This window comes from Rhinatrema bivittatum, chromosome 1 (genome assembly GCF_901001135.1).
Source record: "Rhinatrema bivittatum chromosome 1, aRhiBiv1.1, whole genome shotgun sequence".
NCBI lineage: Eukaryota > Metazoa > Chordata > Amphibia > Gymnophiona > Rhinatrematidae > Rhinatrema > Rhinatrema bivittatum.
Window position 1 is genome coordinate 812,784,248 of NC_042615.1, and position 21,620 is coordinate 812,805,867.

At 46.9% G+C, this 21,620-nt stretch overlaps 1 long non-coding RNA gene across 1 annotated transcript in view; it reads left to right on the plus strand.

The window, feature by feature from the left end:
* LOC115078535 overlaps nucleotides 1–19,023 on the plus strand; it is a 59,878-nt gene extending 40,855 nt beyond the window's left edge. Inside the window, exons 2-4 of the long non-coding RNA XR_003853122.1 lie at nucleotides 16,303–17,008; nucleotides 17,201–17,267; nucleotides 17,920–19,023. This is a non-coding gene — a long non-coding RNA (uncharacterized LOC115078535). The remainder of the gene's footprint in view (nucleotides 1–16,302; nucleotides 17,009–17,200; nucleotides 17,268–17,919) is intronic.
* The last annotated feature ends 2,597 nt before the right edge of the window (nucleotides 19,024–21,620 follow it).

Here is a 21,620-nt window from a genome sequence, read left to right on the forward strand (position 1 = left end):
TTCTTTTGTTGTTACCAGTGTAAACTCTGTCCATTTATGAGATACACATCTCACCACTGAATAATTGTCACAGACAGGCATGGAAAGAAATAGGTGACAATGAATACTATTAATCTTATCTTCAAAGTATTCAGATAACTTATCACAGTCTGGATAAAGACTAATATTATCCTGAGGCTTAGTTAATAGCATGTTCACAATGGAAAAATAACTGTAAAAGTCGATTGAGTGATATTTCCAACTTATGTGTCTCTGCGTAATTTGACATCTTAATTATTTGACAATCTCACAATCCCTTCTTGTAATGCTCTGTATTTAGGTCATTTTTCTCCTTTCTCCATTTTCGCTCCACCTTCATAATAGGGCCTGATTTTAAAAAGCATTTACACGCTTAAATTGGATTTTACACGTGAAAATGCACTTTACCCATGTAAGTTGGCTTTTGAAAATTCTACAATATGTGCCATTGAATTGCCCGTAGGATATTCACGTGTAAGTGCACTTGACATTAGTAAATGGCATTTGAAAATTGTTATGATAGTATGTTACATTTCCACGTGAAACTGCTTTTAAAATTACCTCCTAAGTGTCTTCAAAACTAATTCATGAGTATACCACGGAGCCCTAGTTCTTTGGGCTCTCAATATTTCTTCATCTTTAGGTGCAACCCTATCATATGGTGAAACCAGACTAATATGCCATTTATCGACTGCATCCTTAATGGAACAACCATCCCAATTCAATAGAGCTGTACAAGGGGAAAACGTTTTTGAATGTTTAATTTACTTTTTTTTTTTCATTTTGTTTCATTTCTGTGTTTTGGATGGAAAATGACACAAAACAAAACCGGTATCGTGATTTCCCTGTCATTTAAAAATGGCAGTACCAGCAAGCTGATAAGCTGATTCCTCGCTGACGTGTATGAACTCCACTATTTGGTGATGGTCTCAACTTGCCAAAGGAAAGGTAGAGGTTAATCCAAGTGCTCTCCCCTCATGCATTCACCTTGTATGCATCTTATGTGATCAGAGCCTTTGGAACATGGTACTAAAAGAACATCAACTTTATGACCTTTGAAGGTTTTAAGGACTGAACACTAGACCCATCAAGAGGTTTAGAGGACAGGACACTTCATGAGAGGATAAATCAAGAAGCAGCGGGAAGTGGCCCCGAGACTTGCCAGGCCTTCTTCCAGGAACAAGTGCCTTGAAGCCTTGGGGTCCCTACCTTCGAGGAACTCAGCCATGCAAATGAGGCATTACCATTTCTTTTATAACATTTCTTCACCATTGCATTTTCACAATCCGCCCACGAAAACGAAGTAAGAGAGAAAATAAAATATAATGAGTATCCACGCATGAAAGGAACACCAACTGAGACCTGCTCATTAGTGGGTTATAGTAAATTGACACCAAGATCAAAATCATTGCCACAATTATTTCTGTTCTTTCAACAATCCTATATGCCGCAGATGGCCAAAAAGTCAGTAAGTTATGAGCTTTCTTGCCTAACTGCTTTTCTCTAGTATTCACATTAGCTAGTTGTTCCTCATTTTTTTCATTGCATTGTCGTGCACATTTGGCAGTTAATCGGTCAAGAATGAGCCCGTTTTAGTATTAAGGCCCAGTAGAAAATGCTTCGTAGCACTATCACTGAGAATACCTTAGCCTTTTTGAGACAGGAGTTAGGTAGCAGAGGGAGGGTTGCTCCATTTCAGAAGAGCATCTCCACAGAGGTTACTGGAAGGGCTAGCCCCCCCCCCCCCCTGCTGGCATAAAAGCAGCTTCAGGCATTGGTTTGGAAGTCAGAGGGGGCAGTGTAATGCCTGTACCACAGGGGGCCATAAAAGAATTTGGTAGCTCTTGGGGCTGCATCCACGCACTCAAGCTCTCTCACAAGTCTCTTTCCCCAGGGCCTGAATTTGTTGCTGGTGGTGGTGAGGGGGGGGGGGGGGAAGGAATTATTATTCTAGGCCTGGAATGAAAGGGGTGACCCAGTAATCCTTTCTCCCCTCTGAGAGGTCTGCCTGCTCTTTCCCCTCAGTGGATGCAAGTGCCCCGAAAACACCTCTGGAGACTCTGCTCGAGTGTCCAGAATTAAACTTTACTGGCAAAGGGGGTCATTTATCAAAATGCGCGAAGGCATTTTAATAAGCCCCATTAACGCATGCGATAGGCCCTTACCGCATGCGAAAACGTCTTTAACGCATGCGATATAGCACCATATCGTATGGTGCCATGCAAATTTGAAAAAGAGGAGGGATTAGGGGCAGGGAGTGGGCTGGGTTTGCCAGACTGTGAAATGCTATCATCGCCCAGACTTACCGCCAGTGGTAACTACACCTTTTTCAATAGCGTTAAGCCCTTTGATAAGGTTTTATCACATTGTGCAATGTATGCTGAAAGGCCTGTTTGAGTAGATTTAAAGCTCCTGGAGGGGAAGGAAGAGAGAGAGAGAGAGAGAGACTGACTAGCCATAGTGTCCGATGTTACCCAGGTAGAGAGTCCATCAAGCTATCGCATGTGATACTTATCGCATTTTGATAAATCCAGGCCAACGTTTGTTCGAACAACATCAGTGGCACGGTTCACCTCAGTTCTCAATTCTCAGACAGCAGGAACAGTTCATAGTCTCTTCCTGTTCAAGGGTCTCTCTGTCTCTCTAGCAGAACCGGAGACACATTCACCCCTCCAGGGCTCGGATAAGGAAGGTTCCCCAGATGGCCAGGGGCATTCTCGGGGAAAAATTGGTAAAACAGTCTTGGCGCAAATTCCCAAATTTACCTTCTCCCCAGGGTGAAGACCCCAAGTGCAGGTCCTCAAAGGTCTCAGATCGGTCTTACACACAGTTCCCCTAAGGTCCAGTGTCTCTCTCTCTCTCTAATCCTTGATGGAAAAGGATCCCCTCTGGAGCGGGCAGCTTGCACGAAGGGGGCAGCAAAAGCCTTCCCCCCAGATCTTATAACCAAAGTGCTTCTTCCCAAACCTGATCTTGACCCCCGGAAACACTTGCAGCAGTCACCACCGTTCCTCTGTCCTCGATGTGGGTGCAAAGAGCCGGGTCTTCCTTACCCTGGCCCCCCCACAGAGGGAGACTCCCCCCCCCCCCCCAAATCTTCCTCCAGGGGTCTCGCAGGGCTTCTTACAACAAAAAGAAAAGAAATCCCTCCAAACAACCCGGAAGGCCCAACCTAACCAGCCAGGGATTGGACTGGAAAGGCAGCTTCCCCACCTCCTCCCTAAACCGCAGGCGAGTGGTGCCCGAGTGCAGAGGTCGTCCCCAAAATAACCGAGGCAGAGACTCCCGGCTCCAGAGCAAAACTGCACCGCCCCCACTCTCTAAACCAGGGAGCTGCTTTTATTACCTCACATCCCAGCTCCCTCAATGGGAGGGGCCTCCCCTAAGTCCTAACCTTCGCTGTCCCTGGCTGAAGGAGTTAAACTCAGGACACTGCTGGCAATGAGCCACAGTGGCTCCTTAGACCTGTTTGGTGTTTGGGCCGACTCCGACCAGGCCTCACTGTCTGGAATCCTTCCCAGTACCCTCCCTGTCTGCTCGGGGGCTGCCTTCCGAATTGTTTATTTTTGATATTTTTTACTCAGCTCTTTTGGGAGATTTTGCAAGCCCCCCCCCCCCTGCTTATTGGCCTGGGGAAGGGATGATGAGGAAGTCTGTTTCTGGGGTGAGGCCAGGAGAGGGAAGACTCTTCCCCCCTTCGTCCTCAGTCCAAGGGTGGTGGCCCGGTGACGATTTGCTGCAATACATTTTCAGGGGTTTTTTTGGACTTTCGAGTGAGATGTGTGAGAGAAAGGTTGTTTGCTGCCGTTCTTCCTGCCCCGAAGTGGGGGGGGGGGGAAACCGAGAAGAGCGGTTTGGATCCCCTGCTGGCTGGACCTTTCCTCCGAAAGATCCTGGGTGTCATCTGACGAGAGAGAGAGAGCGAACTGTAAGAACTGCGTTAAATAGGGAGACCCCCCCCCATCTCGAGTCTTCACCATGGGGAGAAGCGGTACAGAGCGGGAGCTTGGGTTCTGTCTGACAGTATTTCCGGAAGGGGATTTTTTTTTTTTTCTACCCAACTAGGGGACCCCCGTCTACTTGGGAAGCCTTTCTTTTCCAAGCCCCGAAGGCTGAGGTATTTCCCTGGCCCATTTTCTGAGAGACTACTACTTGCACAGGTAAAGAAAGTTGGAGATACAAGCTGTGGGCGCCAGGAACCGGTGCGTAAAGTGCCACTAGTTAAGTTACTGCTGTGGACACTCAGCTTGAGCATCCAGAGTGTTGGTTTGGCACTCGCATCCCCTCCCGTGGAGAGGCCTCCCCCCCGGGGTAAAGTGAGACGGAGTCATCCCCAGCACCTTGAGCCCTAGAGGAGTATTTCTCCCCCCTCTCCCCTCCCCCCCCCCTCCCTTCCCCTCACTCAATAACAACCCGACACGCCCAGGACTCTGGCATTGTGAAAGAAAATGAAGAGTGGCCCCGGGGCACCTGCACTTCCTACCATTCTAGGATCGTGCACCGGAGTGGGGGGGGGGGTGGCTACGTATCGCTGGCTAGTAGGCCAGTGGAAATGGAATCGCCGTAGTCCGACATCGCTAGTACCACTGCTTGCAGCCCCGTCTCCTTCAGGATAGCTCTTTGCAAGAGCTGGAGAACCCAACACCCTGGGTGCCTTATTTTTTTTTTTTTTCTGGGAGGGGGATTTTCCTCTCATCGGTATCATTTTTTTTTCTGATGCCTTTCCTTCCCTAGGGCGGAGCTCTGTTTTCTGAGAATTATTTTACTTTCAATTAAGTTGGTAATTATATGCTTTCCCGCTTTCTTTCCGTTAAACCTCTGTGTAACACGTCTGGGGGAACGTACGTATATAATCATGCCTTTAATGAAGAGAAAAGTTAAAAAAAAAAAAAGAGCAACGTTTACTACGCCTTCCACTCAAGCTTCTCTGGTTGAGGAGGCTGACAGTTCCCCCAGGAAGGAAGAGCAGGCTTTTAGTCAAGCAGAGAACGTTGCACCTCCTCACCAGCGCAACTTGCGCCGCCTTCCTGCCTACGGCGTGATTTTCGTCCGGCAGGGCCTTCTTCTTCTTCTTCATGCCACTGAAACGTCCCGGGCTCATTACTACCCCCCACCAAATCAGCCCAGGCTTGTCAGCTACACAGCAGGCACTTGCCCATGTGAATCTTCTTGACAGATCCTGTGCTAGGATGATTTATTGGCTGGGTCGATTCCTCCCAGCGGCTGGCCTTGGAACGCTTTGCTTCACCGGGCATGTCCGTCTCCATCCTTCTCTCCTTTTCAATCTTTGGAGCTCGCAGATCTCAACTCGGGCCCTGCCTGCCGTTTTCAGCTTCCCTTCCCTTCCAGCCCCAGCACACAATCCACCTGTTCCCTTTCTCCCACCATTAGGGGTATCCGTACTCCCTACAGGAGGTATACAATATCGCAAGTTTAGGAGGGTGCTCCACATTTTAGAATTTTCAAAAAAAAAAAAAAAAAAGAGTCATTGCCTCTTTTTTTTTTTTTTACCAGCTAACTGGTTCCAGCAACAGTCTGGGACCTCTACTACGCAATTATTATACAGCGGGGCTCCAACAAGAACTGACAGCAGGACTCTCCCAGACCTTGCCTACACCCTAATAGTCACTTCCATGCACAGGAGGTGCTGCATGACAAATCCATCTGAGGGATATTCAGTGTGGATATCTTGAAAACCTGGCTGACGCACGCCACTCGAGGACTGGAGTCGCCTGCTCCTGCGCTGCTGCATTACAGGTATCTGTCTCGTGGTGCAAAAGGAGGTAAAAGAATTCGCTGCAAGGGTGCGTCTTCAAATTGGCTTTCCTGCCTCTCGAATCCCAGAGATGGGACCTGCAGACCACACCACAGGTATGAGCTGATTGCAGCCCTTCCTGATAAAATAAAAACATTTTCATGCTGAAAAAAAAAAGAGGCCGGGCCTGGAGAAAAGAGCTGGGAGCTGATACGATTTCAGCATTGGGCCCCCGCTACCCCTGAAAGAACGTCATCTCCAAGACAACCTTTCATCTCTCCGTAGGAAAGAGAAAAAAAAAAATTGATTTGCTTTCATTGCTGTGGTGCAGGCCGAACATCCTTCAGGCAATTACCTGGAGATAATGGGCTGGAATTAAACAATCATATCTTTGTTTCTAACTATAGGTTTTTAATATTGAACGCGCGCTGAGTGGGAATCAGCATGCATTAGATGTCCCAGCACGCGCTACCTGGAACTCTGGAAGCCGAGTTACCTGGGGAATAGCTGCAGCTGGAGTAGATCAACTCCGCTGTTTTCCCCCCTCGTCTTCAAACTTTGAATTCACTTGCACAAAACGTACAGAAATGTCTCTGGGATGCTACGTGACCATTCGTTTTTTTTGTAACTAAAAAAATATGACAGAAATAAAGGTCAATAAGCAAACAGAAAATAAAAATGTGCCATCTTTTTATAGGACTAAGATAATACTGCTCCTGACGAGCTTTCAGGATATATTAAGTTGGTCCATAAAAAGGTATTATCTTACTACTATTTTTTTTGTTTGTTGACCTTTTGGTTCCCTGCATTCAAGTGAACTAACTTTAGCCAAAAATATGAGAAATATTTCAAAGAAGTGAAGGAGACTGGATGAGGGTTAGACTGCCTGACAAACATTCCCCTGCCAGTTCACTGCCTCTCCCCAAATCACTGGGGGTCCTCACTCCCACCCACTGTCACTCTGGCCATATTTATCACCTTGCTCCCCCACTCCCTCGGCCTTGCCCTCCCTCCCACATGCTTTCCAAACCACGGCCTTTCCTCTTCCCTCCTCCTACAAATGATCCCCCTGTACCTCCAATGGCTTCTGTCTCCGGCTCAGCATAGGCCGTGGAGCTGGAGCTGCCTCACTCCCTTCCACGTGGCTGCGAGGCGGGCGGCTCTCGGCACTCGGTAGGCCGGCAGCACTGGGACACGGCGAGAATGCATGCTGCTAGGCCCGCGGCTGCTTTTCCTCCTCTCTGTGCACACTTTCCTGTTTAGAAAGGAAGGGCACAGGTGGGAGGGGGAGAAGCTGTAGGAACCGGGTACTCTTCCTGTATCCCCATGCTGCCAGGTCTGACAGCTCTGTCTCTGCTGTGCTGCCTTCTGCAGCCCAGGTATGGGCTTGCATTCAACTGGGCACAAATGTTTCCTGGGCTCCATGGCAAATTTTAGAACTGGGCTCCTACCCATGAAGTTCATCTCTGATCTGGAGCCCACTGCACGACTAGTGGTCAATTAGTACAAAATAAATAAGCAGAGAGACAAAGAGTTTGTGTGCATATATACATATATATATAACAATAATCCACAAAGTCATCAAAAACTCTTCTCCAATTGAACTCACCATCCCTTTACAACTTCACACCTCTTCCCGTCCAACGAGGCTAGCCCAGAGAGGCACGCTAAAGGCCCATCCGCTCAAAACTTCACTTAGTAAAAGAGCGCTTTCCACCGCTGGACCTAAACTCTGGAACTCTCTCCCTCCTGACCTGAGATTGGACCAATCTACACCCACCTTTAAAAAGAGACTCAAGACTTGGTTGTTTAATCAAGCATTCTCCTAATCCCAATAACTATTCTGAACTTTTTCAATAATCGACCTCAGGCCCGACTCAGTCAATTCCGAATATATATTCTCCTATATTATATTGTATTTAAATTGTACTCTCCTTGCTCCGTTGAAGTTATTTATTGCTCTCATTAAGTTATTTTATTTATTTCCAAGTTAAATCTTCCCTGTTCTCTGTAAGACATTATTCTATATTCTGTCAATTTTATTGTTACAATGTAAACCGAATTGATTAGTAACTTTATTACTAGAACTTCGGTATATAAAACTGTTAAATAAATAAATAAATAAATAAATAAATAAATATATGCACAAATACAATAATGTAAACTTTCAAACACAGAAACATAGGAATGACAACAGCAGAAAAGGACCAATGGTTCATCCAGTCTGCCCAACAAGCTTATGGTAATTTCTGCACTTAGTTTCCCAGACCGTCAAAGTCAAGGCCATTGTTGGTTTCTGTTTGAGTCCAATTCCTTGTTACCTCCAGCCGTAGAAGCAGAGAGCAATGTTGGATTTGCATCATTGGTTAAGGGTAGTAACAGCTGTATTAGCAAGTTACCCCGTGCTTGTTTGTTTTCCCTGAACACAAAATTCAATGTCCTTGCGGTTTGCTGTCTAAATCAAATTCGCCTTTTCCTCTTTTCCCCCTACCACTGAAGCAGAGAGCACTAATGGAGTAGCAACAACAATATGAAGGCTTATTGGTTAAGGGTAGTAACCACCACACCAGCAAGTTACCCCCATGCACTCTTTTCTTCATTCCCATCCTTCAGCCTTTAGGGATCCACAGTGTTTATCCCATGCCCCTTTGAAATCTTTCACCGTTTTTATCTTCACCACACTCCAGAAAGGCATTCCAGGCCTGTGAAGAAATATTTCCTGATGTTGGGTCTGAGTTGTCCTTCCTGGAGTTTCATTTCATGATCCCTAGTTCTACTAATTTCTTTCCAATGGAAAAGGTTTGTTGTTGATTGTGCATCATTAAAACCTTTCAGGTATCTGAAGGTCTGTATCATATCTCCCCTGCACCTCCTCTCCTCCAGGGTATACATTTAGGTTCTTCAACCTTTCCTCATAAGTCATTTGATGGAGATCACCCACCAATTTGTCACCCTTCTCTGTCAATGTCCCTTTTGAGATGAGGTCTCCACAACTGAACACAGTACTCCAGGTGAGGCTTCACCAAGGACCTGTAGAAGGGGATTATCACCTCCTTTTTCTTACTGGTTATTCCTCTGTCTAGGCAGCCCAGCATCCTTCTGGATTTAGCTATTGCCTAATCACACTGCTTCACCATCTTCAGATTGCTAGACACTATCACCCCAAAGACTCTCTCTTGCTCCATGCACAACAGATCTTCACCTCCCATTGCATACAGCATTTTTGGATTACTGCACCCCAGATGCATGACTCTGCATTTCTTGGCATTGAATCCCAGATGTCATATCTTTGACCACTGTTCAAGCTTCCTTAAATCACATTTCATTCTCTCCACTCCTTCAGGCATGTCCACTCTGTTGCAGATCTTAGTATCATTCATAAATAGACACACTTTACCTTCTATCCCTTCTGCAATGTCTCTCCAAAGATATTGAACAGAACTGGTTCCAACACCGATCCTTGCGGCACTCCGCTTAACATCGCTTTCTCTTCAGAGTAAGTTCCATTTACCATCACACTCTGTCTTCCCTCCGTCAACCAGTTTGTAATCCACGACACCACCTTGGCGCTCACGCCCAAGCTTCTCATTTTATTCACAAGTCTCCTATACAGGACTGTATCAAAAGCTTTGCTGAAATCCAAGTAGATCACATTGAGCGCTCTTCCTCGATCTAATTCCTTAGTCACCCAATCTAAAAAGTCAATCAGATTTGTCTGACAGGACCTTCCCTTAGTGAATCCATGCTGCCTCCGGTCCAGCAATCCTCCTGACTGTAGAGAGTTCACTATCCTTTCCTTCAGCAGCATCTCTATTAATTTTCCCACCACCGAGGTGAGGCTAACCAGCCTGTAGTTTCCAGCCTCCTCTCTGCTCCCGCTCTTGTGAAGCGGGACCACCACCACTCTTCTCCAGTCTCTCGGCACCGCTCCCATTTCCAGGGATCTGTTGAACAGGTCACTCAGCGGACCCACCAGCACATCTCTGAGCTCCCTCAGTATCCTGGGATGAACCTCATCAGGCCCCCTGGCCTTGTCCACTTTCAGTTTTCCTAGCTCTTCCCATACATTCTCTTCTGTAAATTGATTTTCATCTACCCCATTTCCACCTATGGTTTTGTCAACCAGCAAAGGTCCTTTTTACTAAACACCCAACTGAAGTATTCATTTAATATTTCTGCCATTTCTGCATCTCTCTCCACACATTGATCATTGTCACCTTTCAATTTCACTATACCACTTCAGACCTTTCTCTTTTCTCTTATATATCTGAAAAATGATTTGTCGCCTGGGCATTAGCGGCATGGGATCTATGGACTGTTTGGGATCTTGCCAGGGTCTTATGTCCTGAAAAGGCCACCGTTGGTAACAGGATACTGGACTTGATGGACCCTCGGTCTGACTCAGTATCACAATTCTTATGTTCTTGGATCTGGATTTCATTGCCAGAGGATGTGGTAAAAGCTGTTAATATAGCTGAGATTACAAAAGGTTTGGGCAGGTTCCTGGAGGAAAAGTCCATAAATCATTATTGAGGTGGACTTGGGGGAATCCAGTGCTTACCCTGGGATAAGCAGCTTGGAATCTTTTGACCTTTTGGGATCCTGCCGGGATCCTGCCAGGTACCTGTGACCTGGATTGCCCACTGTTGGAAACAGGATACTGGGCTTATGCCCTTATGATGATTTCTGCAGCAGTAGCCTAGCCCCATTACAGCTTCTGAAGGCTTCTCTACTCCAACCCTGTCATCCACCCCACTGGCAGTCCCACAAGGAGGCAGCCTAACTGGAGGAACTGCTGGAGGTCTTATGGCAGGCAGTGTAGGAAGAGATTGTTAATATATCTCTTCAGAAGGGATATCTTCTGGTACAACTTAAACACACTGTGTTGTTTCCATTATTGAAGAAACCTGCTTTGCAGGTATTTTTGTCAAGGATTATAGAAAAGGCAGTAGTCTCCCAGTTATCCTCCTATTTGGAGGAGGTCGAGGCCCTAGAAGATTGTCAGTCTGGGTTTAGGAGGAGCTATAACACAGAAACTGTATCGGTGGCTGTGAATGAAGAGGTGAGATGCTTAGGGTTGCCAACTGGCTCCAGATTTTCAGGACAGGCCGATCCAGTCCTGGTTTTACTCCCCCTGCATGCAGGGACTTATAGCCTTGTTTTTCTTAGGGCATGCAATAGGGAAATCAGAATAAATCCCAGCATGCAATGGAGTAAAATCAGGACTGGACCTGCCTGTCCTGAAAATCGGGAGCCACTTGGCAACCCTAGGAGTAAAGGGGAGACAGGCACGTGGTGGGGAGCATGGAAAGGTTGAGATACAGAAGGGGTGGGAGGCATAGAGGGAGGGAATGGGTCACAAGGTCTCAGCTGCAGCTGTCTGGGAAGTTGCTCTGTGGGCTGCTCCTTCCTCTCTCAGCTCCCACTCTGGACCCACACCTTGTCCCTTAGCATCTTGGAATGTATCTGGAGTTAATAAGAAAAAGATATAGTGTGCTGTAGTGACCCCTCCCCCTTTCTGCCCATGCCTGTACCCTAGCCCCTTCATGAGCTGCGTTAGTGCCCTTCCAGGCCATTGCCTGTCCCTCCTGACAGCTCTGGCTCCTCTCTCTTTTCTTCCCTGAGATCATGTGTGTGAGAGACAGAGGAGAAATAATCCAGGAGAAAAGAAACGGGAAGCAGCTGAGTGGCAGGGGTTCCCCTTCTTTGACCGGAGAGGCTAGGAGGAGATAAAACTGTCGCCTGTGTGCAGCCTGCCAGCTCCTTATTGCCCTTTAATGCATAACATACAAGGATCCACTGCTTAGGCAGCTCTCTGGCACGTTGCTCTTCCCTGTGCCCTTTTACCTCCTCCGCCAACTCCTGGCTCCGGGCTTTCCACCCTGCTGTGCCTTAAGGCTGGAATACACTTCCTGAGTCCATGCCTCGGGCTCCCATTCTGACCGTATTCAACTCCAGACTAAAAAGCCACCTTTTTGAAGCTGCTTTTAAATCCTAAACATTTCCCTACAATAAATGGACTTCCTATAGACTCTCATTTGCCATGCATGTTTTTCTTGACTACATTGTAAGCTCTACGGAGCAGGGATTCTCTCTTATGTGTATCTGTACGGTGCTGTGTATGTCTAATAGCACTTTAAAAATGCTAAGTGCTAGGAGGAGGAGGAGTATGGTGGTGGTGGGGGGGGGGGGGGGGGGGGGTGAGAGAGAAGAGGAACCAGGAGATGGAAAGGAAGTTGTAGAGAAACTTCAAAGAGGAAGGGGAAATGTGAGTGGAGGGAATGGAGATGGACATGAACCTGGATGGATCAGAAATGAGGGAGAGAGAGAGAAGGATCAGAAGGAGGGATGAAAGCGAGACGTGGGAAGGAGTAGTGGGACGATGACGATGATGATGATGTCCCACAGCGTCTGCACCTCTCCCCTCACCCGTGCGTGGATTTATGGACAGACTGAAAAACAGTACAAACTGTCCTTCCTGCCACTGCTGAAACGGGAAACAGGACTCATTTCGAAAAAAAACAAAACGGAGGAGGGAGTCCTGCCTCAGGCAGGGCACCTGGCCAGCCCTGCTGTGAGAGCTTGCAGAGGACACAGGCTGCCATCCTGGCTTTCTCCAGCTGAATTTTGCCCATGAGGAGCCAGTGGGATGCTCAGAGAGAGTAAAGAGGGTAGCTGGTGTCAAGAGACCGCGGGGATCAGGCCGAGACGCTGGAAGAGGATGAGCCTGGCCCTAGCGCTCTGGCTAGGAACATCGTCCGCCGTGCTGGACTGCAACGTCGAAAGCCCCACTCACCGGACTTGTGAGTCAGAGGGGAAAGTTCCCTATACCCGTTTTGTGTTCATTCGAGGGGGCAAAAGTCCTTGCAGCTGTAAACTTCTGAGGAGAGGAACTGTGCTCAGCTAAAGCCCGGGCTGAAGGCGTATTACCCCACCCTTTCATACGTGCTTTGTCTGACAGCAAGCCTGCACCTTGCACGCTCCGTCCGGTACCCAGCTCTGTATATTCAGCTGGCTGCATCGTTCCTTTGTAGGAGACTGCTAGGAGCGGTGCAGTTACAGCTCCCCCCGTGGGACGGGACTTTTCTTGTCATCATTGCCACAGCTCTGCCTGGGCTTCGTTCCACGTTACAGCCGTGTGGTTCTTTCATTTCTGTATTAATAAACCGTTCCCTTTCAGTTTTTCATCTTGGTGGTTTCCTGCCTGAGCGTCACACCGGGAGCGCTACGGGTTCGCTTCTCTGCGGGCAGCCCTCTTGGTGGAAAGCGTCGTGCGGCACCGTCTTTCCTTCGGCCCAAGGACCCGTGGGTGAGAAGAAGCCCTGGGCTTCTTGTGCCATTCAGCTGAAATGGTGAACCAAGGACCCCCTTCTAAAAAACAGGGACCACCTGCACACCGGAAAGCGCTGGCTTGGGACTACCTTGGAGAGCAAACAGAAGCCCTTAGATGATAGCTTCAGCGATGGTGGATGAGTGTGTGCATGACACTGGTGGGGGAGTATCCCAGCAATGGGAAAGGTGAGCATCACCATTAAAATGAATGAAGAAGTTGCAGCTTTTGTTGCAGTCGGGCTGCGGGAATCTTCCTGCTGGTATAAAGCACCACGCTGCAGGTTGGGAACGACTCTCGGGCCGCCGTGGGCCCGAGCTGGATTTAGCCTCAACGGCCTCACAGTAGAAGATCCCCCATTGCTGGAGTCCGTGGACTGATGCAAGCCTTCCCACTGCTCCGCTGTTCTGCATCCCCCCGCCCCCTCCCTCTCCTAGCGCTTGCCATAATTATAAACACATCTACACACAGTACATGTAAAAGGGCAATATAGAAACTTTTCGGAGTGGAATTTCTTGAAAGAATCAATATATTAATCACATTATACAAAGGGAAGGGGGGGGGGGTGCTGCGCCTGAGGACGTTATTATTCTTAAAAGGTCACGCTTGTTCCTAACATGGCGAGGGCGAAAGGATGGGAGTCTTCACTTACAGAAGAGTGAAGCAGCATAATGGAAACACAGACCCCCGCCCCCACCCCCCTCCTTCAGAGATTGCAGCTTGTGCAAACTATTTCAGAGTCAAGATGTGCGCATACCTCACTCTCCAATACTACATAACATATTTATTACAGTACAAGTCAACGTTAGCTTCTCCAGCCCCTTACTGCCTTTCCCCAAGATCTTCTTACCCTTCTCCCCCTACGGATATCTTCTTCCCTACCGCCCCCTTATGTATCCACAGGAAGCCCCTGTAGCAGGAGATGGTGCTGCCGCAGGGACTCTAAATGTACACTAAGGTCACAGTCCCATACTCGGTAGGGTCACCACTGATATTTCTCCAGAACACAGGGCATCGCCTTAGTAAGAAATGTACCAAACGTTACCCCATTTTAAAAAAAGAACGGCCTTCCTCTGGCTCCTCTCCTCCATGGCAGTCTCTGTGGCTGCTCCTGTCCGCTCTCTGTCAGGCAACTGACCAGGACACATGCGGTCTTTCAGCCACCTTAAGTGAGAACCTTAGTCCAGGAGTCAAATCCCGAGAGAACAGTCAGCCCGGCACAGACCGGACCGGGGAAACCCAGGAGTCTCCGCTCCCGGAAGAGGTTTGACAATTTCAAGGCAGGGTCGACTGAGCAGACAAAGGTCCACCAGCGACCGGGTTTCAGGGTTCACCAGGCAGAATGACCAAGTAGCAGGCGCGGAAGAATCCGAGGCCTGAACAAACCACGCAGCATAGGGGGAGGAAAACTACAGCAAAGGGGCTTTCACAGCAGATGGGTTTCAATGAAGCAAAATTCCCAACGATTGTATACCAAAGCCACAAGACAGAAGGGAATCAAACAATCTGCATATCTTTTGTTATAATATCGATTGTTGAAAACCTCTTATCTCACAAGACTTTGACAAAAATAAAGGTAAATCAAAAACTCATGCTGCACACATATCATACACACCAATCACACAATAACCTCAATCATACATTCAGAAAATTAAAAAAAACATTGTAACTACCCATAGATACAATGTATGCAGTTTACCACACCACATTCATAGATACAATGTATACAGGTTTTCCAGAATCTAACTCAATCTTTCAAGTCTGAGTCACAAATACAGGGCCAGATTGTATTTTTATTTATTTATTTAAGGCTTTTATATACCGATGTTCCTGTACTGGTACATATCACATCGGTTTACATAGAACCAAAGTTGGAAATTACATCAAACAAGAGGGTACAGATAACAGGGCTAACTTCGTATGAACTTATAGATAAAGCAGCGAACGACTTAAAATAAAATTAATTATAAATATAAGTATAAATATACAAAATATAAATAAACATAAACATTCAACAAACTTGGATTTACAGCAGACTTGAAAAGCATGAGTGCATTATAACATACAGCTTGCGGGGAAATAATGAGATTAAATTATAAGATTAAATGGTTACGGCGTCGGACATCTCGCATCATCGTGAATCTGACCCTGAGGGAGAGTCCTTTAAGTGAAGGCTTTTGTGAAAAGCCAATTTTTGAGCTTTTCAAGGATTTACGCGCGTAACCGCTCCTGCGCACGCCGAGACTATTTTGCATCGGCCCGGCGACGCACGCAAGCCCCGGGACGCGCGTATGTCCCGGGGTTTTGTGAAAGGGGCAGGGGTGGGGTGGGAGGGTCCGTGGCCTCTGGCACAGCGGCCGTGCTGTGGGATCGCGCGCCGGCACTTGGCCAGCGCGCGCAACCTACGCCTGCCCAGAGGCAGGCGCAACTTAATAAACAAAGGTTGGGGGGGGGGGGGGTTTAGATAGGGCTGGGGGGCAGGTTAGGAAGGGAAAGGGAGGGGAAGGTGGGGGGGGGTGGCGGAAGGAAAGTTCCCTCCGAGGCCATTCCAATTTCGGAGCGGCTTCGGAGGGAATGGGGAAAGCCATCGGGGCTCCCCTAGGGCTCGGCGAGCGCAAGGTGCACTAGTGTGCACCCCCTTGCACGCGCCATGCCTGGATTTTATAAAATGCGCGTGGCTGCATGAGCATGTTATAAAATCAGGCGTACATTTGTGCATGCCGGGTAGCGCGCACAAATGTACCCCGCGCGCACAGGTTTTAAAATCCGGCCCACAATGTATACATGTTTACAAGGAATACCCCGACAGAGGCCACTGTTTCACTGAAACAGCTTCATCAGGGGGATTTGTTTCTCAGTAGCATCCATGTATTCCGGTACTACCTCTGAAGCATATTTTGGAAGAGATTCAGAATCACAACAGGCTGAGATCAAGGGTTCTTTTATAATTCCACTTGCAGATCAACTCATAGGGTAAAAGGAATATTCCAAGTGCAGTGCCAGAAATGAAAAGAAGCAGGAAGGGATGATAAAAAAAAACCCCTCTCTTCCTAATTATATACCTTTAACACCAAGGATCTAGTGCCCAGAACGTCCTTTCACGTGATCGCTGATAGTTTTACACTGGAAAAAACCCCGCAAGGTGCACACTTTAGATGAAATGTTCTCGGTGGTTTAAATAATTTCTTTACACATACAGAGTGTCTGATGGAAGGTGCTGCTTTACCATAAGAGAGACGCCCACATCAAGCGCCAATGGAATCGCTCACCAAGATGGACATAAGATCCTTCATCCCTCCATCCCTGGTAGTACCCTTCGGACTGATCTCACGGTACTGACCTCTGCTTGTTCTTGACTTCTCTTTGATCGCTGCCTGACCTGACCTTTGTCTGGAACTCTTGACTACGCTTTGCTCGCTGCCTGCCCTGACCTCTGCCTGGAACACCGTCTACTCTCATCTGCCACCTGGAACCTGACCTCCTGCTTGACTTGACCACATCTGATCTGACCTCTGCTACCGACCTTGCCTGGCTGACCACTCTACTCCAAGATGCTGGCCTTGATTCTCGCTATACACTTGGACACTCTGTTTTGGCCTCCTGCGACCTCCGGACTTCCTTGTCTGAACACCGACCGTGCACCCTTGTTCGTGGTGGGCACTCCCTTGAACTTTCTCTCTAGGAGACCCTGCGAGGCCCACCTAAGACCAGGCGGCCCGGGTACCCAAGGGCTCAACCCGAGGGAACCCCGGGTGGCTATCGGCGAAGCTCCAGCTATAGCCTCTGTCTCCTCCTGTGCTCCGCCTCCTGCTGGCAGGCGCTCTCCGGGTCCGACCGGAGGGCCGTACCAATCCTGCACCAGGCCAAGGGTCCACTCCCAGCGCAACATAAACATTTTATAAAAGGTAAACTTAGATGGTTTTTATTTTTAAATTCTCATATTTTATAAGCTCTTTATGTATCTGGTTTTCTTAAATTCTTAAGACATTATGTGCAATGTTTCAGACATTATAAGCAATGTTTATTAAATACCTGAACATTATTATAAGTTGTCTTATGCAAACAGATGAAAGGTATAAAAATGTTATGATTGCTAGGCTCATGGCTGCACATCCAGACTGCACTGGCAGGTTGCATCCCAAGGTCACAACGTTTAACGCACTGGTAAGAATAACAACTTTATTTTATCTTCGGTATCTATTCTTTTCAAAGACCTGATCAATTAACTCATATACAACAAATAAGTATATTCTTTACTGAATACTTTGTCTGATTTCACTGACTTGCTTTTAGGAGCAATGATGTGTTAAATTTATAGGACATGAGGGGCTGGGAAGAGAGAGTGAACTATGAGGGAACTCCTTATTAACATTTTCTCACTCAGCGCAGCCTGATACAGTATCAACCCGATACAGTGACAACAAATATTTTTATACCAAGGGACCTTGGCATGAAATTATATTTAAGTTTATCTTGAAAAGAAAAATGTTCATTTACATTTGCAAGAATATAACTTCTCCAAACATAGAGAGAGAGAGAGAGAGAGAGATGCGAGTGAAAGAAATGAGAGATTGTGAATTTCTTTGAGATCATCATTGTATTCAGCCTGCACCGATCCCTCTGTGACATTTTAGCTGGGGATTACCATAATTAACTTTTTTTTTTTTCCACAAAGATAAGGAAAGTTCAGCTAGCTAGTGGAGACTACACTGAGCAAGATATTAGTACTTTTTCTGAAGAAATGCGGATGCAATGTAGGCAGATATACACTCCTGTATTATTTAACGAATAGGAAGTTTTTTTGTTTTTTTTATAGGAGAAGATCACCTCCGAAGAAGACGGGGCACTCAAAGGCTTCAGGAGACCAGAGGGACAGAGAGAGCAAGAACCTCTGCAGAGTCCACCAGCTGATGCTGCTCTCTGATAACAGCTAAGTGTGCACAGTCCATAAACTGCTATTCTCAATAAGGAATAGTAGTTTGGGATCTATTTAATGTTTGGGTACTTGCCAGATACTTGTGACTTAGATTGGTCACTGTTGGAAACAGGATGCTGGGCTTGATGGACCTTTGGCTGTATGGTTATGTCTTATCTTCTTATGTTCACTAACTAAGATATAGAAAAAAAGCAAAAAAGTCTGCAAAAAAAGATATAATACTCCAACACAAGACTTACATACAATGAGACATAAAAGAGAGAGTGAAAAAGAAAATTTACAGAATAAAGAAAAAAGTACAGAGACATGCATCAACAGAATAATAATCTCTATCTATCTGCCATCTTCAACAGCCTAACAGGAACATCTGTGGAAAAGAAGTTCAATTTGAGAGTCAAATTCTTTAAAAGCATTGACTGTTAGCATCACATTCTAAGCCACTATCAGTCACCAAACTTTAAAATATAATATCTGATAAGCAGTTTTGCAAAAGTGGTTCTGAAACTTAAGACATTCTTAAAAGAAAGGAAGAAATTTGGAAGTATGGTGGTGTCCTGTTTACAATTATTCATTAATAATAATATACTATTGTTGTAGTTATATGATGTTAGGTTCCATATTAGGAGCTACCACCCAGGAAAGAGATCTAGGCAGCACAGTGGCTAATACTTTAAAATCATCAGCTCAGTGTGCTGCGGCAGTCAAAAAAGCAAACAGAATGTTGGTAATTATTAGAAAGGGAATGGCGAATAAAACGGAAAATGTCATAATGTCTCTGTATCGCTCATGGTGAGACTGAACATGAGTGCAATTCTGGTCGCCACATCTTAAAAAGGATGGAAAAGGTTCAGCAAAGAGCAATAAAATGATAAAGGGAATGGAATAGCTCCCCTATAAGGAAAGGCTAAAGAGGTTATGTATGTTCAGCTTGGAGAAAAGATCGCTGAGGATAGTTTTGATAGAGGTCTCTAAAATCACAAGAGGACTTAAATGGGTAAATGTGAATTGGTTACTTATGCTTTCAGATAATAAAAGGACTAGGGGGCACTCCATGACGTTAGCAAGTAGCACATTTAAAACAAATTGGATAAAATTCTTTTTCACTCAGCGCACAATTTGGCTCTGGAATTCATTGCCAGAGGATTTGGTTAAGACAGTTAGTATAGCTGGGTTTAAAAAAAGGTTTGGACAAATTCCTGGAGGAGAAGTTCATAAACTGCTATTAATCAAACAGACTTAGGGAATAGCCACTGTTTTTTAGAGATGTGAATCGGAACCGGAATTGGTTCGGATTCCGGTTCCGATTCACATCGTGTTTTTTTTTTCGTCCGGCCCGATCGCGGTTTTGTTTATCAGCTGCGCCCGAGCCGATAAACAAAAAACCCACCCCGACCCTTTAAAACTAATCCCTTAGCTTCCCCCACCCTCCCGACCCCCCCAAAAACATTTTACAGGTACCTGGTGGTCCAGTGGGGGTCCCGGGAGTGATCTCCCGCTCTCGGGCCGTCGGCTGCCACTAATAAAAATGGCGCCGATGGTCTTTGCCCTTACCATGTGACAGGGAATCCATGCCCTGTCACATGGAGGGAGCACATGGAGGGAGCACTGGATGGCTGGCGCCATCTTTAAAAATGGCGCCGGCCATCCAGTGCTCCTACCATGTGACAGGGGCCGGCCAATGGCATGGATACCCTGTCACATGGTAAGGGCAAAGGGCCATCGGCGCCATTTTGATTAGTGGCAGCCGACGGCCCGGGAGCGGGAGATCGCTCCCGGGACCCCCACTGGACCACCAGGTACCTGTAAAAAGTTTTTTGGGGGGGTCGGGAGGGTGGGGGAAGCTAAGGGATTAGTTTTAAAGGGTCGGGGTGGGTTTAGGGGTTATTTTTGTGTGCCGTTTTTCCCGCCCTCCCCCAAAATGATAAGAGAACCCCCACGAACAATATCGTGGGGTTTTTCTATCGTTTTGGGGGAGCCCCCGATTTCTGATGATTTTGAAAATATCGTACGATATTTTCAATCGTCCGAAGTCCGATTCACATCCCTACTGCTTTTTACTGCCTTTAATAGCATGGGATTTATTTACTGTTTGAGTATTTGGCAGGTACTTGTATCCTAGACTGGCCACTGTTTGAAATAGGATGCTAGACTTGATGTAGCCTTGGTCTGACCCAATACAGTTTTTTCTTCATGAGGCCAGGAGGGAGATTTACAGCAAATGCCTTAACCAACTTAAAAAAATCGGCAGTGCAGGCCTGTCCTGCGCCGCCAAAAATAACACTGGAAGAGTGCGCGTGCCGGCGAAAGGGGAAGGCGGGGGAGGGGGAGGCATGGTGCAAATTTGAGCTGGGGAGGGTGGAAAACGGCCGAAGGTACATCAATTTGAATCGATGCAACCCAATTGGTCGTAGCTGCTGCCTGCCTGTGACGTGGCAGGTTTCTGCCTCACTTCTTGGGTCGGCTGCACAGGAGGCGCTGTGCTGCTGGCTGTCCCTCCCTCCCTCCCTCTGGAAGTCCGGTGGCGGTTGTGTTCAGCGGGGTATTCTGATCTGTCGCAGGGGAGGCGGAAACCCGAGCCCAAGTTATATTGGTGAATACGTAATGTTAAAATGGAGTGGGGGGGGGGGGGTATCTCGTGAGGTTGGGGGGGGGCTGTTGCACGAGAGGGACAATGAGCTGGGGGGGGGCTAACGCTCAAGGCCAATGCTTGCCCTCGCTGGGGCGAGCAGGAAGAGGGAGGGTGAGTGATCGCTTTACTACTGGACTGGAGGTGGTAGAGGCATTAGGGAGGGGGGGATAAAGGGGGAGGAAAAGGGGGAGGGGCTTGTTGGAATTGTTAATGTTATCATCTGTTATATGGTTATAAGGGCTCGGGTTAAGATAATAAACTGTGGCCTGTTTATAATGCCAGAATGTGTATTGTCTTATTGAGGGGGAGGTATGGAGAGCCAAGTGCATGTCTTGCCTCCCTGTGTTATCTAAAATATTTATAAGAACATAAGAACTAGTGAAACCGGCCTCGTTCTGCACCACTGTGAAAGACCCTTCATTTTCAGTAGGTATGAATACTCTCCTTTCTAATTTCAGGGGCGAATCAAGATTCTGTGATGGCCTAGCCACCCCAATAAAGTCCTGGGATAGGTTTGAGCCACCTTGGGTATGTATCAGTCAATATTACTGCAGGTGCCTTAGGTAATACTGTGAATGCCTGTAGACCTCATGGAAATCCTTCTGGCTATTATAAACCACTTGCTAGGGTATTATAAGTGTCTTCAGCTGCTGAATACAAGGTGGAGCCATACTGTAGCTTTAGAGCTGCAGTTTAGAAGCCTGTTTACCAGCAACTGGTTTTGTTTTTTTTGAGTAGTGCCCAGTCAGTAAACCAGTTTTTATTGACTGGAGGCCAAGATCAGTAGTTTCTAGGGAATTAGATTTCCTTTTCAACCTCTGATGCAAGTGCATTGCAGTCAGCAAAAGTTTAGGTGGGAGAACGTGGAAAGGTGGCAGTTTTAATGGCTCAATAAAAATGAGTCTCACGATTTAAGCAGGAGAATTGGCAGTGTGAGTCTGGATGATAAAAA